The sequence below is a fragment of the Papio anubis genome, chromosome 6 (assembly GCF_008728515.1).
Source record: "Papio anubis isolate 15944 chromosome 6, Panubis1.0, whole genome shotgun sequence".
In the NCBI taxonomy this organism is placed as follows: Eukaryota; Metazoa; Chordata; class Mammalia; order Primates; family Cercopithecidae; genus Papio; species Papio anubis.
Window position 1 is genome coordinate 126889305 of NC_044981.1, and position 19033 is coordinate 126908337.

Below are 19033 nucleotides of genomic sequence, written 5' to 3' on the forward strand. Positions count from 1 at the left end.
CAGGCCATAGCACAGGTAGCTGTCAAAGCTAAGAGTAGATTTCCAGTTTCCTGTCTTTTCCCAGAATTCTTTTTCTCAATTCAACATTTATGTTTTCTACAGTCATTGACTACTTTACCCATGTGAGTAACTGGCCACAGAAGCGCCTTCCCTAGCTCCTCCCACCCCACCCAATAGGCAACTCTCTGTCCTTGCTTTGCTGAGCCCAAATAAGAGGAGAAGAAAATGTATTTCTGGTATCTTAAGGAATCTAAGCAAATATTTCTGTAAGCCCTGTTGCTTCTGCTGTTTGGGATCTATGTGGTCTTTGTACTTTGATTTCACATCCTTGTGGATTACACAGGCTTTTGTGGGCTGACCGGGAATCAAATGATAATGAATAGTGTAGTGTCCATGGAAATATTCTTTTTCAGTTCTAATCATCTTTGTAAATTGGAGATGCCCATATCTTCATGTAAAGGAAAATATATAATAATGACACAATTTAAGACAATTGATCTATCTTTAGGGGCCACATATAACTATGATTGCACTAAAAACAACTCAGAGTAAATAGAGAGCAGCAGATTCTTACCACAGCTGCTTTGTGCTACTCTCAAGTATAAGTGGAAAATTCCTGTCATCAGGGTCCAAGCTGGAAGCCTCAGCCCCTTACCAGTAAGAATGTCTAAAGAGACTTTCGTGTCTACAGAAGCTTCTGTAGCATGAGCTCTTTGGGCAGGGCTCCAATAATATAGGCAGCACTATGGGAAAACCAGATGTGGATGCATTTGAGTCATTTCCTGCTCCTCCTCCTTTCCCAACCTCCCCATGCTTCTGGGAGTCTTTATTCTCCACCCTCTTCCTCTTTACATTGTCTTCCTAGGTGAGCTCATCCGGTTCCAAGGCTTTAAATAGCACATATATTGATAAATTTAAATTCAGATTTGATCTCTCTTCTGAGCTCCAGACTCTTCATCTTTGTTTCACTGACAGGCATCTCAAGCTGAATGTGTCCTAAACACAACTCTTATTTCCTGCATCTCCCTCCTCCAAACTGATCCTCCCTCAATCTTCCCTAGTTCAGTGAATGGTACCATCTAATGATGTGGGCCAAAAATCTCAATTGTTCTCAAATTTAGTTTATTTAGGTGATATGTACTTGTGAAATGTACACGCAAGTGTACATATCACCTAAATGTACACAAGTACACATCACCTAAATAAACTAAACAGGCATAGTACTTACTACTGAACTCAGTTCTAAGCCTGTGTGCACAAACAAACACACACACACATTTAATCCTATGGCAATCCTCTAAGGTAGGCACTATGAGCACCCTCCTCCAGTTTTACCAATGCAGAAACTGAGAAGAGGCTATTTGACCAAGGTTACAAAGCTGATAGGGGGCAGAGCCAGAACATGCCACCAAGGAGCCCAGCTCCAGAATCTGGAATCACAGCATTGTGTATTGCTGCCTCTTATTTTCATCCAATCCACCATTTGGTCCTATATTCCTATAGTAAATAGCCAAATCTGAACACTGTCCACCACTCTACTGTTTCAGCTTACTCCAAGCCATCGTCATCTCCCATCTTGCCTACAACACCCATCAGCTGCTTATGATGTTGTCCCTAGCCTAGAATGACAACCTATTCTCCACACTGGAGTCAGAGTGCTCCTTTTAAAGCATGAATCAGTTGATCTCTCCTCCCTGTCTATATGGTTTCAGTGGCTTCTCATTTACTGTGATAAGAGTACATTTTCCACCATGCCCTGTGATGATCCACATGCCCTGTGCCTCACCTTTCCATGCCTGCTCATCTCCTTCCATCCCATTACCTCATTTTGCTCCAAAAGCACTGGCCTTTCTGTCTTTCAGACATCAAAATGTGTTTTCCTCTCAGGACTTCACTCTTGCTCTCTCCTCTGCTGGAATCACTCTTCTTCCAGGTTTGGCTGTCTCTTTCTCAATCATTTCAGCAGAGAAAAGACTTCATTGGGCTCTCCAGCTATGCAGCCAAGTCTTCACAGCCAGCAACCTGTTGTTTCGTTACTCTGTCTTACTTTCTTCATAGATTTAGCAATCTCTGAAATTAACTGTCACATCTACTAGTCTATGTGGTAATTGTCAGTCATCTCTCACTATAATGCAAGCTTCATGGGGATGAGAACTTTGTTTTTTCTGCTTATTTCCAGTCCCTAGACCATACTAGGGCCCCAAGTAACTGATGGTTGAATGAATAAATCTAGGCTCTCTCACTTAAAAGTACTGACATTATGCTAATTAAGTAATGAGAGTCTGAGTTTGTTCACCAAGATGGGGACAATTTTATCCATATATTAGAGATTTTCTGAGATTATTTGAGAGATTTAAGCAGGAATCAGAATTTTTCTCAAGACTTCATAAACATACTATTCAGCAATAGTATATGTACTAAATCTATATATACTTATACTAAAATTTGGGGCTGATTAATAGTTTGTCACATGTGCAAATATTTAGATAGTTTCACACCATCAAAAGAAGTCTATATCCACCCCAATCTGAAGATCTAAGGAAACTACTTATAATTTTAGATTCTATTAATTAAACGACTAACATTACATACCAGTCATATGGTTTTATACCCTCTTATGTATACAAGTACACATACACATGACTGAGCCATATGAAATTGCTGATATTTACTGTTTTGGCCAAAAAATGATTTCAATGGCTTGACATAATATATGTATATTTATACATATGCATAAGTACACAGCCTTCAGCAGTAGGAAACACAGAACCATGTGATGATTTATCTGAGACTCTCATAGTGAAAAGAGAATTGAGTCAGTGTACTTAAGTTTTGGACATACTAAACAAGACAATGTAAAATATTGTGCCTAAAATTCAATTTCAGTTAAGCAGGTATAAGAATTCACTTTTAATGAATAGTGCACAGGCACCATCAGAACTGTGTTCAGTACACGGTTCTGATGGTACCTGTACACTATGGGAAAATTTAGAGGAGCCCCACCTAATTCAAATTCTATATGTTCTTGGCAGTGCTTACAATTAATATTCTTTTAAGATTATCTCCCCAAGGCTGAGCGTGGTGGCTCACACCTGTAATCTCAGCACTTTTGGGAGGCCGAGGCGGGTGGATCACCTGAGATCAGAAGTTAGAGACCAGCCTGGCCAACAAGGCAAAATCCCGTCTCTACTAAAAATACAAAAATTAGCTGGGCATGGTGGCACACGCCTGTAGTCTCAGCTACTTAGGACGCTGAGGCAGGAGAATCACTTGAACTCAGGAGGTGGAGTTTGCAGTGAGCTGAGACAGTGCCACCGCACCCCAGCCAGCCTGGGCGACAGAGCGAGACTCCATCTCAATAAATAAATAAATAAATAAATAAATAAATAAATAAATAAAAGTTAATCTCCTCTATTGATGTTTCCATCTTTGTTCTGATAAAACATAGGCACTGGAGTGGGGGCGGTGGTGATAGTAAAAACACTTAACCATTAGCTTGACCAGAGTGAATGACCGGCGTGGCCATGCTGGCATCTACCTGTGGAACAATAGCCCAAGACAAGGACAAAAACTCAGAGAACCCTCTGCTATGTAGAATTTGAAACTCATCTCGGTAGTGCCAAAGAACTTATCCTAGCCTGAAAATCCAATTAGAAAAAAAAGCTATGTTGTGAGACCTCTTTGGAGATAAATGACATAATTTGGGGTTCACTTCATAGTTAGAAAATAAATGTCATCTTGCTTACTCAAGATTATATCAGTAACCTAAATGCAGGTCAAAATTATCAGACTTATAAATTGTTTTTTTGTAATTCAACACATAAAATGAGCTTTGAAAAATTTATTTGTGGATTCCTTAAGTTACCTTTTTGCGTTACTTTAAAGAAGAAACACTGTAAATGTTAGCTGTATTAAAGAGAACAAGTCATACACCTTCTCACAGAATCTGAGAAAGTAGCAATAAAAAACTGTATCTTAGCTATTATCTACTTCTGCAGCTCCAGTTTGTAAAAACTCTATTATTACTTTAAAATATGCCAAAGTTAAAAATATTTTCTCAGTTAAAAAATTCATGGAGTAACACATTAAAATGTACTTAGTCCCTCGGCTTAAATATGAAGTCACTTTTCCTTAGCTTCTACTGTTACCTCTAAGGTATAATATTACCAATGGAGAAAAGTAACATTTCACAAAACTTACCATTTAAAAGGGAAACAATGCACACTGGGGCCTACTGGAGGGCAGAGGGCGAGAGGAGGGAGAGGATCAGGAAAATAACTAATGGGTACTAGGCTTAATACTTGGGTGATGAAATAATCTGTACAGCAAATCCCCATGACACACGTTTCCCTACATAACAAACCTGCACATCCTGCACATGTATCCCTGAACTTAAAAGTTAAAAAAAATTTTTTAAACCTTACCATGTATTAACATGTTTTCAATTTAATGTTTTAGCATACATTTAGTAACATACGTTAAAGTTGTTGAACACTGATTCTCTTAAAACTATTAATTTTCTAATTTCTGTTTTGAAAAGGAACAGAAATACTGCATAATGTTACAAAAACTAGAAATATATATCTTTTTATAAAGAAAATTTGTCCTATTGAAAAAGTTATAGCAAACACAGTTTTAAAACTGTTTACTCTTTCTCTTCTACACATATATACTTTCAAGTTACTTGTAAATTGCTCATAAATTATTAATGATTGGACTCTAGGCTAAGGACTTAGCATATTTTACACTTATTAGCTGTAACTTCAAGCTCACCTGTGCTCAAAAAAGCGCCCACACAGGAAAAACCTGCATAAAGTATTAGGAAAACACAAGCACCCAAGAAAAGCTGACAAACCGCCAGAGGCAACAGATAAATACGGAACACCAAAGACTTAGTTTTACATAACTAGACCAGAATTTTACTGTAGCATAGCTAAGCTTACTCTAGGGTTTACATTATTTGCAATCATCTAAATAATTTATCTGCTATTTCCACAGGACATGGCTAGTGTACTAGAAATAATCTTTTATGTGTTTACAACACGTGTGCACTATCATTTTCATTCTGAGACATTAGCTTGTATAGAACTGTAAACTGTGAAACAATTTAGATAATGAAGAAAGTTGCTATGAGCTAATTTTAGCTAATTTATATCAGTGACTATACAAGAAAACACTAACTTCTACGCATGAAAGCCATAAATCAGGAGCTCAATAATGTATTTTGCCAGATATATTTGATGGAAAATGTGAGGTACTGATGAAAGGCAGAGTCTATAACAAGTAGTTCTTTGACCTAAGATCTCCCTAGCCTATTAGCAACCTCAGAATGATACTTTGTTAAAGTACTACTGGCAAGTAACAATTGCAAAATAAGCTTATTACTCTGATGAGATTGTAATGCTTTTGTAAAGAAATGTTTGCGTAATATTATAATGGCCACAATGAAATATGGAAGGTGAACATATTATTATTTACTTAGTTCATGATTTTGATAAACACTTCTCATTTTAAAATGTATTTCTTAATTGTACAAAAGGGTAGGTGAGTACATGTAGAAATGGGTACAAATAAAACACACATTTTTTATGAATATATTAAAAAATTCTAAACAATTTTAAATAGAGACTGAGGTGAATGGTGGTGGTGAGAGGAAGAGGAAGATTTTCACTTTTCATTTTATGCCCTTCTGAACAGCTGGAATTTTCTAATTATGTGTGTTCTACTTTTGTTTTTTAAAGTTAATGATTAAAATAAAGCTGCTAAATTGAAAATAAGATACAATTTGTTTCAAATACAAGATAAAATACAACAAAGTGATAAAAATTTTTGAATATTTACTTCTAGTCCATATTGGAGTATTTTAATACTGTAAGTATTTTCCTCACTATGCACTACTCACTACTCCTCACTACCCTTACTCTCTTTCCATATCTTTCAGAGAAAACAATAATAGATAAAAATGAATAGCTGCAGACTTCTTATTAAGTGCCAACCACTGTTTTAAGCACCTCATATATATTCATTCAAAGTGAAATCAGATTAAGACAGATTGTTATTACCACTGGTAACTGCTGAAGCAAATGTAGATCCTATCTAGAGAGATAACATCATACTAGGCCTCAAGTAATTTCTCTGTCTGTCTCTCTGTACACACACACACACACACACACACACACACACACACACAATGCCTAGTGCTTCATCAAAAATAACCAGGTATATGAAAACCAGCCAATTTGATTAAACCACCAGCAGCAGCAGCAGCAGCCAATAGCTATAAACACTCAAGAAATCAAAATAAAAGTGACAAAAGTTTTAAAATGATTTGCAGAATATGTTTAAGGATACGAGAGACAAGATTGAGAATTTTGACAGAAAGCTAGAAATGACCAGAAATCCCTAAAAATTTTAAAACTGAAAAATACCATAACTTAAGAAATTCTACTATGGGATAAATGACAGATTAGATACAGATGAAGAAAGACTTAGGGAAATAAAAATATTGGTCTAAAGAAAATCTTCCAAATGAAGAACAAAGAGATTGAAGGTAAGTAATGGGAGTAGAAACATTCAAAACTCGAACATACATGTAACTGGAGTCCCATTAAGAAAGGCTAGAGAGAATGGGGCAGAAGCAATATTGAAAGATATAATTAATGAGAATTTTCCAAAATTGTTGAAAAATATCAAGACATGCATTTAAGAAACCATACAAGCCCTAATTGGGATAAATGCAAAGAAAACCATACCTAAGTAATCATATGGCAAAACAAGAAATCAAACATGAAAATAGAGTGCTACAGAGGCAAAGGGCAGATTGCTTTTAAAAGACTATTTTCTGACTTATCAACAGAAACAATAAAAGTGATAAGACAATACAATAATATTTTAAAGTAAGGAAGGGGGGATTGCAATCTATAATTTTATTACCAACGAAAGTGCACATCAGAAATAAAGGTAAAATAAAGCCATTTCATACAAAATGAAAATCTAAACAAAATCATCACTGCACTAAAAGAAATCCTATATGTGACCTCAGAGATGCAGGAAGGAATGAAGAAGATGTGTAATTGTAAGAAACCATAATAATATATAATTATTCAAAGATTTACATTATATAAAGTTAAATACCTAACAGTAGCATATAATTTAGGAGGTAAAAAGCAGCTAAGACATTCCAAAGTTCTCAAATTTGCTGCAAAGGAATAAAAGTACTAATATGCATTCTGCTGGTATTAGGTCATAGATGCATCCTGTAACCGCAATAGTCACCAGTAAAACAATGTAAAATAACGTAAAAATAACAAGCTAAAGCTAATGGAAAGGGGGCAGTGCAATTACAAAGATACTTAATTCGTAATTAGGAAAGTAAGGAGAGAAAAAGAAATATAGAACAAGAAGAATAAATAAATTGTACATAGTAAGTCAGCATATTTGAACCCAAATATATCACTGCTTCCATTAATTATAAATGGATTAAATACTCAGTGAAAACGCAAATATAGTCAGACTGAATGATATCAGATCGAATGATAAAAGAAAATTTACTTATTCGCTGCTTGTGAGGAGACACACCTAAAACATAAACATATAGAAAATGTAAAACCAAAAGAATAAAAAATCATAAGCCATGCAACCGCTAAGCAATGGAAAGCTAGTTTTACAGATTTTAGTATCAGCCCAAGGAGAACTGAAGGCAAAAAAAAATTGAAGGGATGTTTTATTATGGTAAAATTTCAGTTCACCAGGAAGTTACAACAGTTCTAAATTTGTTTATAAGGAATTCTCAACCTTTTTTCCATTATCATCCTGCTCCCTTATGGAGCCATTTTAGATATTTCTTTTCCTCATCACACTCCCCCTAGTCAAGGAAATTTTAATGCCAAATTGACTGAATATCTATTTATATACTGAACCTTTTTAGGAGGTCACAAACTATTATGATGTCTAAGAGTTTTTTGGCTCCCCAAGAACCAAGTATTTATTGCCCCTACTGTGAAGGCAGGATATAACAGCACAGTATCAAAATACCAGTTTAAATTTTATAAAATTGCTGATATTCAACCTTGAGCTAAAAAATGGCAATTTTACATTGTTCAATATGATATATAAGCAAATGATGGCAAAATAAAAGGAAAATAATTCTCAATCATGAAGTTTTTTAATATACCTTTTTCGGTAATTAATAGAAGCAAAGAAAATCAACAAAGATACAAAAGATTTCAATGATACGATGAATAAATCTTCTAATTGACATCTATAGAGCACTATACCTAACAATTGCAGAATACATTTATTTGAAGCACATGTAATACATTTAGAGAAGTTGACTATATATTCGGTTATACATTCAAGATTCAAAAAATTCAAAGATCTTAATGGTATACAGTATGACTTGTAAGCACAGTAGAATTATACTAGGAAACAAAGACAAAAAGAGAACAAGAACATCCCAATTTGTTTGCAAATTAATAAATGTACTTCTAAATAATTTATGGGTTAAAAACAAATTATAGTGGAAATTGTCTTGAATTAACTGCTAATAGAGACACTAAATTTTAAAACCTGGAAGAGACAGCTGAAACTGTGAAAAATAAATTTCCTTCTTTAAATGTATGTATTCAAAAAGAAGTAATCAACAACAAATCCATGAGAAATTACTAAAACTGAAAATGAAAATAGAAAATCTGAATAACCATAAAAATAAATGGAATTAAAACTGTAACTAAAAAGTTGCCCACAGATATTCAGACCCAGATGGACTTATGTGCAATTTCTGTCAAATGTTTGAGGAAAAAAAATAAACTTACAAAACTCTCCCAGAACATTTTTACAAGGGTAATATTTCCTAACTAATTTAATAAAGCCAATGGAACCTTGATAAGGTCATAACCAGAAAGAATAATTTTAGGTTAATGGTTTTCATCAACATAGTTTCAAAATCCTAAAAATTATTAGCAATTCAGAAACAGAGTAATCAGTGATTTTCAAAACGAGCATAATATATCATGACCAAGTTAGATTTAGTCTAGGATTTCAGTTTGATTTGAAATTATAAAATCACCTATTATAAACAGAATAAAAGGAAAAATCATATGACAATATTTTAAAGAACATTTAATAAGTTAAATGCTTAGCAAACTAGGAATGAAAGGAAACTTTCAAATGTTATAGAAAATATCAAACTTAGTGGTAGAATGTTGAAAGCTTTCTTTCTGAGACTGGAAACAAGATAATGTTGTCACAATTACCCCTTCAACAATACACTGAAAATCCTATCCAGTACAATAAAACAAGTTATCAGTATTAAAAAGGAAAATCGGTGACCACTAATATTCTTGGATGCTCTGATTAGCTCTATGGAAAAGCAAAATAATCTATAGATAGCGTATTGGAATTTGTGAGTTTTGCAAGATTGCTGATAACTAATTGATATACAAGAGTTGATTGTTTTTCTGTGTATCAGTAACAAAAAGTTAAAAATAGAAATTGAAGAGATGCCAGTTGGAATACCATCAAAATACTAAGTGCCTAGTAAGATATTTAGCAAGGAATGTGTAAAATGACCGTAAAGCTAGCCAGAAGATATTACTGACAGAAATTAACAAACACCTAAATAAATAGAAGGATACATTTTGTTTATGAATTGGAAGACTCAGAAAAGATGCCAGTCTTCCCAAATTGATCTATATCCCAACAGTGTTTTGTTTTAGGGAAGAATCTTAAGTTAATTCTAAAATTTTTATGAAAATGTAAAGAATCAAAAATGATAAAAACAATCTTGAGAAGAATAAAACAGGGAAAAAATATTTGTAACATATATAACAATCAAAGGTATCAAATATGTATACAATATATATATAAGTATGTATAATATCCTATAAATATACAAAATAACTTGATCAGAGACTTGACAAAAAAGGTATTTACATGGCCAATATACATGTGAAAATGTGCTCAAACTGTTAGTAATCAGGGAAGTGAAAATGAAAACCAAGGTAAGTTACCAGTGAGGAAGTAGAGTAACTGAACATATATTGTTGGTGGGGGTGTAAATTATTTTAGCCACTTTGAGCAATTTTGAAATTTTTACTAAATTTGGACATAAACATTCCCTATGGCCCAGCGACTTTATTCCTAGGTGTAACCTCAACAGATATACCTGTACATGTGCACCAAAAGACAGGCCTATGAATACTCAGGCCAGCATTATTCATAATGTTAAAAACTGGATACAATTAAAATGTTTTCTACAGTAGAATGGTAAATACTGTGTATTCAGATAATTAAACATCATGCAACAATGAAAATGAACAAAATACAATGATAGGCAACAACCTATCTAGTCTTCAGATAGAATACTGAATGAAAGAATGGAAGAGGCATGACGGGTTTCCTCAGGTGCCAAACATGTAATAATGTTCTATTTCTTGACTCTCTTGACTTCTATGTAGGGGTTCAATGGTGCATAATTATATGTTAGATAATTTTCTGTTATGTGTGCTATAGTTTAATTCAGAAAGTAAAAAAAAGATTTTTAAACAAGATTTCTCTTAAATGTTTAAAGCACCAGCAACACTGTAAACAAAATAATTATAATTCCATGAAATAATTTCTAAAACTTGAAAGCAAATAATACCAGTTGATACACTAACATGAAGTTTTACTCTTTCATACTCTGTTCTAAGCCTGTTCAAAGCATTGTACAAATAACAAGTCACTCCATTCTCTCAAGAATCTTGCGAAGCAGATATTAGAAACACCTGAATCTAGCAAATAAGTAGAGCGAGGCCTAGAGAGATTAAGTAACTTCTTCATGGTCACAGAGCTAATAAATGAACCATACTGAATGTCACCAAATTATGCACTGCTGATCAATGCACTCTCCTGCCTCTCAGAGCAAAATTTCTGAAGTTTAAAGTATCAGATTAATCCACTGTGACTGCATTTAAAATGAAATAATGCTGTTTTTCTATATATTTGAACTTCATGTCTAAAAATATAGTGGGTAGATTAACATTTTCAAAACAGATATTTTTATGTTTTGTGTATTTTAAAACGTTTCCTAACTCATTCTTAGAATGATTAAGGATGGATTTTAAGCATATAAAAACAATTAAAAACTGTCAGCAAAAAGCTGAGGTTGAATTTCAACTATTAGCTGCAATCTATCTGAGTCTCAATTTCCTTGCCTTTAAAGTGGGCATAACAAATCCCCATCTAACAGAAATGTTCTAGAGAGTTACAGGACATTTGTATTATGAACTGAGGAACTACTTACATAGGAAAGCCAGAAATTTTGGAACCTAAAGGTTTAAATTTTCATTTTAGATACCTGAAATCTAAAAATGTTAAATAACTTGCCAACAGTATCATTCCTAGCATCTGGAACTTGAACTCAGGGCTTTAAGTTACAAGTTCAATGCTCCTTGAAAAAAATTGAAACCTCATTTTTTTTTTCCTGCCTTTCCTTTTCTCCTTTCACACAAAATAAGCAAATTGAATTTTAAATTATTACTCATTATTGCCATTTAATCCAATAGATGTATTGATTATTTGGTTTCTAAAGATTTACATTAAAGGAGACAATATATTTTAAATAGGCTATATTCAATGTTTTGATTTTTTTTATTACTACTACATGCAAAGTTTTTATATGCATTTTGTCAAGTTTAAGAAGGGCCTCTCTCATGCACCCACACATGGGCACTTGGGGCAACACATTCAATGAAAAAGAGAATATTTCTCAATTATTTTATGTAAACGCTATTGAACTATATTTCTAATACTTAGTGATTTTTAATAATTAAAAGGGATTTATAGGGAAAAGTTTAGAATGTTAGTTTTTGTCATTCCAAACTGCTATCACACAAACTCCTGTTTTGTTTGTTCCTTTTGTATTATTTTAACTTAAAAATTATTTTTTACTCCAAATACGATAATGAAGATCTAGAAAAGCAGAAAATAAAACCTACTAAATATGGAAAATGAGCAATACCTACACTTTTCCAAATGAAGCTAAAAACCCAATTGAAATTAGGTTTTTGTTTAATTGGAAAAGCATGAACATTCATCTTAAGGACATGGAAACACACTATATTTCTATCACATCGAAAATAACTTTTTTCTTAGATTTAATGACCTTTTCTAAATTGAGGCATTCTTTAGACCTCTGTACTACTGAAGCATCTCCTTTTACAAGAATGCTTTCTACACTTTTGTGAATGACTGAGTTCTTTCATCTGACTGGACCCAGCTGGCAAGTGGCATAATGAGAAAGGGAAATGAAGGTCTTTCTTTTTTTCTCTCCTGGAAAACCAAGAAATGTATAAATCATATCCAAACAGAAGAAGCATTAGTTGCTTGCATAACTTCACAAGCTGTACATCTTAATATAATGTTTTCTACTGTTTTATGAGTAACGGATATTATAGTATAATTTTACTTTAAAAGTCTATGATGTGTGATTTCCTCAAATACTATTTGAATAAATACAAATTTTGCATGTATAGTTAATATGAAAAATTAAACTGAACTGACCAATTCTAAAACAAAATTTAGCCAAGATGTTCAAACTAGTAAAATATGTATGGTAAAATATGTTTATTCAGTTTATGGAGAAAGATCTCAAATAATTGGGCATGTAACAGACCAAATTTTCTTAGACCCAGATCTAAGCTTGAACTTTGAGCTTGACCAAGCCCCTCATTTCATACATGAGAAAGCTGGTGCCCAGAGGGCTGATTGGCCCAAAGTTACTCAAACAAGAGTGATAGGGCTCCCTATCTTCTGGCTTCCAGGGTTCTTACTTCCAGGGAATTCTCTGCTCCCTAGCCACGTCAAAGGCACATGGGAGAAATTTAGTAAGGGTCAAAGGAAGAAATTAATGAAGAAATTTTAAGCAAAACAGAACTCAGGCTGGACGTGGTGGCTTACGCCTGTAATACCAGCACTTTGGGAGGCCAAGGCGGGTGGATCACTTGAGGTCAGGAGTTCGAGACCAGCCTGGCCAACATGGTGAAATCCCATCTCTACTAAAAATACAAAAATTAGCCAGGTGTGGTGGTGCATGCCTGTAATCCCAGCTACTTGGGAGGGTGAGGCAGGAGAATCACTTGAATCTGGGAGGTGGAGGTTGCAGTGAGCCGAGGTCATGCCACTTCACTCCACCCTGGGCAACAGAGCGGAACTCTTGTCTCAAAAACAAACAAAAAAATAGTAATTAAATTAAATAAAACGAATAACATAAAATAAAATAGAACTCTTTCTTCTTTTACCTTCTGATTTTTCTAGTCACTTTAAAATATCACATGATAAATAAATGTCAGCAACTTTTTCCCATTATAAATGTAATACATTTATAGAGGGGAAAGTTGAACAATTTTAAAGTATATACAAGAAAAGTAAGCCTTGTTCCTATCCAATACTCCAAGTTCTCTTTCCAGAGGCATTGTTTGTTAAGTTTTTAATTTGAATTTCCAGAAATTTTTAATAAGTATAGATGAATGTATCTATGTATTTATACAACTGTTAATGTAGCTTCCCCCCTCCACTTAATACATCTGAAAAATCATTCCAGATTTTTGCATGTAGAGGTACTTCATTCTTTTAAATGACTATATGGTATTCTATTGTATGATTTTACAATAATTTTTCAGTAATTCACCTATTATTAGGCTCAAGTTGTTTCTGATATTGTTTAGGTTGTAAACAATGCAAAAATAAACAATTCTTTATGTTCTTAGACAAGGATTTGCTAAAGTCAAAAAGAATGTAAAACATTGACCGTTTGGTACCTTCAGATATCAAGTTTTGACCAACCCAGGCATATGGTAGCCTCCCCATGTCTATGCCTGGACCTATGGAAACATACTCCTCACACCAGACTAGTCCTGGACCCCACCCCCATGCCAGAGCAAAAGAAGATTCTTAGAGATTAAGTATATTTAAGTCATGTATAAACTTCATTTTTGAACAGAATCCTTTTTTGTGCATGTCTAAAGCAGTGGGCATAATTTTCATCTTGTAGAAAGGATATTTTATATGCTTCCTATTTGTATGTGAATTATGACTATGTAGACCACAGAAGGTATTAATAAGAAAAAAATCTGAGCAGGAAATTTAATGAAAAACTATATGAATTCACCAACCACTAGGAAAAAAAAGTAAATATTACTCCAAATTTTACACAAGAAAAACTCCTCAAAACCTCATTACCAATCTATTTTTGCCTTCTTTCCCTAACAGATTCAAGAAAGAAAGAAAGAGAAAGAGAGAGAGGAAAGGAGGGAGAATGAAAAGGAAGGAAGGAAGGAAGGAAGGAAGGAGGGAGGGAGGGGAGGCAGGGAGGAAAAGGAGCAAGAGAGGGCAGAAGGAAATTGAAATTGAAGAGATGCCAGTTGGAATACCATCAAAGTACTAAGTGCCTAGTAAGATGTCTAGCAAGGAATGTGTAAAATGACCGTAAAGCTAGCCAGAAGATATTACTGACAGAAATCAACAAACACCTAAATAAATAGAAGGATACATTATGTTTATGAATTGGAAGACTCAGAAAAGATGCCAGTCTTCCCAAATTGATCTATATCCCAACAGTGTTTTATTTTAGGGAAGAATCTTAAGTTAATTCTAAAATTTTTACAAAAATTTTAGGGGAGGGAGGGAGGAAGGAAGGAAAAGGAGCAAGAGAGAGCAGAAGGAAAGAAAGAAGAGAGGGAGGGCAGAAAGGAAGGAACTTTAAATGCATGACAAAGTTTCTTTACTGGTATATTGATTGTGGCCATTATTTTCATACTTCTGTACTTTATACATATAAATACGTAAAGCATTCATGAAAGGATTTAAGGTTTTAAAATGTTGGGATATTTATACTGTAGTATTAAGAATTATATATTGCTTAATAGATTTCTGTGTGTTTTCTGTTATGTTGTTTTTAGGTTTATCCAAATCTACAAAATCAGCTCCCTATTCTCCATGCTTGAGATGTTAAATGTAAACTTCACTCAGAGGAGACACCAGCTAGAACACTCTGAGCCACACAGAATTCCAGAAATGTCTCAATTAAGGTGATTGAATTGCATCACGTCTTATCACTAGCTAAGCGGCAGCAACCCTGTACCAGCGGGGCAAGGTCTCAGAGCAGATACTCAATGGACAATCAATTCACCAAAAATTTCTTCTGAAGATTCCCTCAACTTAGTTATCAACAGGTTTTCATTTATTCTCTAAAGAAATCAGAATTAGAGTTGAGAAGATATTAAGTGAAGTAATATAGAAAATCCAGGACAGTGATTGGCATTTAGGAAAAAGACGTTTGTCTTCTAACACTAAAGTTCCTAGCTACAATTTTCACAAAGCATGCCTCTTCGCTTTCTCTACAAGTGTCACAGTCACAGAGGGGTACATCAACCTGATACAAGAGAAATGGAGCAGAGAGAGGTGACTGTCTCAGGGGAGTGATAGTCTTTCTGGGGAGAAATTCTCAAACCCAAGTCCTTGTTTTGTTTTTGCTTTTCCTTGGCAATAAGATTATCTTGGAGGTAAAATTGTGTAAATGTGGACAACTGAGTAAAGGCAAACTACACAGAGACGTAGTGGAAATAAGGAATGAGAGAGGTGGAAAAATAAAAGTAAACACATGCTAATGATTCAGTGTTAATTTTGTCAGGTCAAATCATAGAATTTGGAAAGAAAAAGGGCATCCAACAGCCTTGTTTTAAAGATGAGGAAACTGGGGCTCTGGAGTTGAAGAAATGTGTCTTCACTCCCATAAGTAATCTCGAAGTTCCAAGCCACCATGAGACTTTTCCTAACACTGAGGGAATTTCCTGCCATGTTGACACCACATTGCGCCAGTGTTCAAGACCATCACAGCTATGAACCTTGCTGGCTTGTTTCGAATGCCTGCTGGGACCTCGGCTGCCCATAGTGCTCTCAAAAGACTCCAGCTTTCTATAACTCCTACGGTTTTAAGCTCAAGGAATGATGTAGACGATGCCAATGCACAGATTTGATTTACCAACTCAGGCCTGTACAGCAGCTGAATCAACCTATGGGAAACTTTGGCTCTCTTTAACATTCTAAGTTTTAAGAACACCATTGCAAATACATGATTTCCAAAATAATAACAATGTACTTAATTAATCACATTATAGATCATATAAAAATAAATACCTAAATAGAAATACAATTTACCTTTTTCTTAAATTCCAAATTGCATAGAGCTGCCTACTCTGCAGTTTTCCATCACTGTCTCTCTCTCAAACTTCTCCTTTTGTTCTTTCATTTCTCTGTCCAGACTCCAGTCATTTGTTTAAATATTCATACTCAACCAGAATACGCTTCCTAACGTGGGAATCATTGCTTATTCACAGGCACAGCCCTTGACATCCTGAAAACATGTAGTAACAATTTTTGAAATAAAGGTTTGACACTTCTACATTTACATGTAAATGGAGTTTAAAAATTCTAGGTTGAGAGTAAGAATACTATAAACATTCTGATCTAAAACGGGTGTTAGACATAACCCAGCGCAACCAGTCGCTCTTACAGGTGAGGAGACTGAGCTCAAGAGTGAGCTAGGGGCTCAGAGTCACCCAGCTCGTTAGAGCCTGAATGTACCACCTTGGTTCACTATCTCTGTTCACCGCCCTTTCTAGTGCACTTCATGAAATCACTCTCTAAGTACAGATCAACTCATTTAGATCCTTACATGATTCTTGAGAAAGTAGAAAGTATACATGCCTTGACCACACACAAGAACTTTGACATATTTCACTCTCTGTATTCAAATTTCTAACAATGTCTGGTACAAATAGGTATTCAGTCAGTTTGGGTTTCTACATCCCTTTTCCCCTTCTCTTCTTCAAATTTGCATGTAAACCACATTAAAGACTGCTAATATACGAAGTAGGCACCATCTCATGAGTCAAAGTGGGGATTCCTAGAGCCACTGAGGATGTTTGTAGAAGCCAGTGGTGCTGAGCCCACGGCTATTCTCCTGTGGACAATGGAGGTGCTCCCCAAAGGACAATCTTAGGGGAAATGGGGCTGCCACCATGAGGAGGTGTCAATAGAGATTAGAGATGGTCTTTGTGCTGCGAGAGGGACCTGACATTTCCAAATACCAAGTCCTGTCTTCCTCAGCCAAATACACCCTCTAGAACACAGACACCTACTTCGCTGTAGATTTTTGTGGGGGAGACAGAGCTGAATCCATAAGATAGTGGATTATTTAGATAAGAATTTCTGTATATAGAGTTTCCAATCAATTATGTATCCCAATGATGTGAGGCAAACTACTTAGATTCCCTCTTAGCTTCTACATTTAGATGTTTCAAAGTCTATTCTGATCCTTAAATTTGACACTTCTCTTTAATACAAACAAAGCCCTTTTAGTATTCCTTGGGATTAGCTTACCACTTAATCAATTCCTTCCAACACTATCTCCTGTGAGTCAACAAACAGCTTCCTCCAGTGATTTGGGCCTGGCTAACAGCAAGTTAGACTTCAGAAGAATAATTACTAGGCAGAGGCATTTTCCAGGTGGTACAGTCCCCCTTTGAGGAAACTTGGTCATTTTACTTTTGCATTTAAGATGTCCTTTGGCTGAAACTAAAGTGTCAGTGTCTGAAATGTCCTTCTCTGTATCATTGACTTGATTTTTAGATTATATTTTAGGCTGGACTGACACCAAAAGTGCTTTTTAAAAACACTTGGAAAGACCAAAATTATTTAAATAATTTACAGTACATGAAAGGTAGTAAATTCTAGGCAAACATTTTAACTAGGTTTTCATGGAGAACTGACAGTGAGTAGCTTTGTGCTGAACAATGTGTAAGGCATTAAAAGATGCACTAGTGTAATTATTTTCCCTAAATTAATGCCTGTCCCTGACACATCTTAGACTTTTCCACCCTTGCCCTAAATCACTTAATTTAAAAAAAAAAAAAAAAAAAAAACATTTCTCCCAGCTAATTTGCTGACATACAGTCACCACTGATTTTGTCACATGTTGTTCAAGAGAGTGAGTACATTCTGAAATCAGACAGCTTACAGTGTCAGGTAAAAATTCTTACAAAACAGATACAGTTTTTGGAGTTGCAACTAGTTAACTGTGGATTTCTACTTGAGACAAAAAGTGACTTCATTTTATTGGAGAAAATGTCAATCAAGACGTAACTACTGACACCCGTCTTTGTTTCACCAGCCAGCAATAAAAGATAAAGCAGAGGAAATGGAGGAGCTGCAGTTATGCGTTTGCAACACACAAAGTCCTTGTTTTCCCACTAGGCGCTGCAGAAAAGCAATTGTCCATTCACGGCACATCCTCTGCATTTCAGAGCTAATATTTTTGCAGTTCTTAACTTGGTACATTACAGTCTTATGCAGTTAATTTTTTTAACCCTTTGAAATACAGCTCGTGTTTGAGATCGTGCTTAATATTACTGCTGACATGACCCAGTTTTAAAGCTTTCAGGTTCTCAATGTTGAGAATAGAAACTTTAAGCAAATCAGTTAGAAATTTTGGAACAGGGTTATGATTTCAAATAATCCCGTCTTATTCACTATTGCATAACTTTGAGAAGGGTAATAAGGCAATCCATGGTAACCATATATTACTTAAATTGCTGTTACAAAAACCGACTCTTTGGATAGGAATGATTTTTAGCAGGGATCCCCCTTAACACATAATAATGTGCCATTGAAAACAACATTAGCCTTGTGTTGAATTGCCAAGCTTCCTGCAGCACTTAGTGTGTTTACTATACACGAATGCATATGCCTGCCTCTGGTGCAAAAAGGTTTACTCTTATTGCAATAGTCACTCTGGCTAGAGCACATGAAGAACAGAATTTTTAAATGATTAATTAGTCCCCAGGCTCAATCACTTAAGCCCCTAATTGAATATGACTCCATTTTCAACTATTGTAGGAAAAGATAATTAGCAAATTTGCAGTGGTAATAAAGAAGTTTTACTTTCCTTTATAAATAATAGTATCTAAATTTCTGGTCATATAACTTAGTATTT

The 19033-nt window shown here is 34.8% G+C and overlaps 1 protein-coding gene across 1 annotated transcript in view; it reads right to left on the reverse strand.

Annotated features, from left to right (window-relative positions):
* Nucleotides 1–19033, reverse strand: part of PDE7B (phosphodiesterase 7B) — a 334895-nt gene that overhangs the window by 314443 nt on the left and 1419 nt on the right. The gene's annotated exons all lie outside the window — the stretch shown is intronic.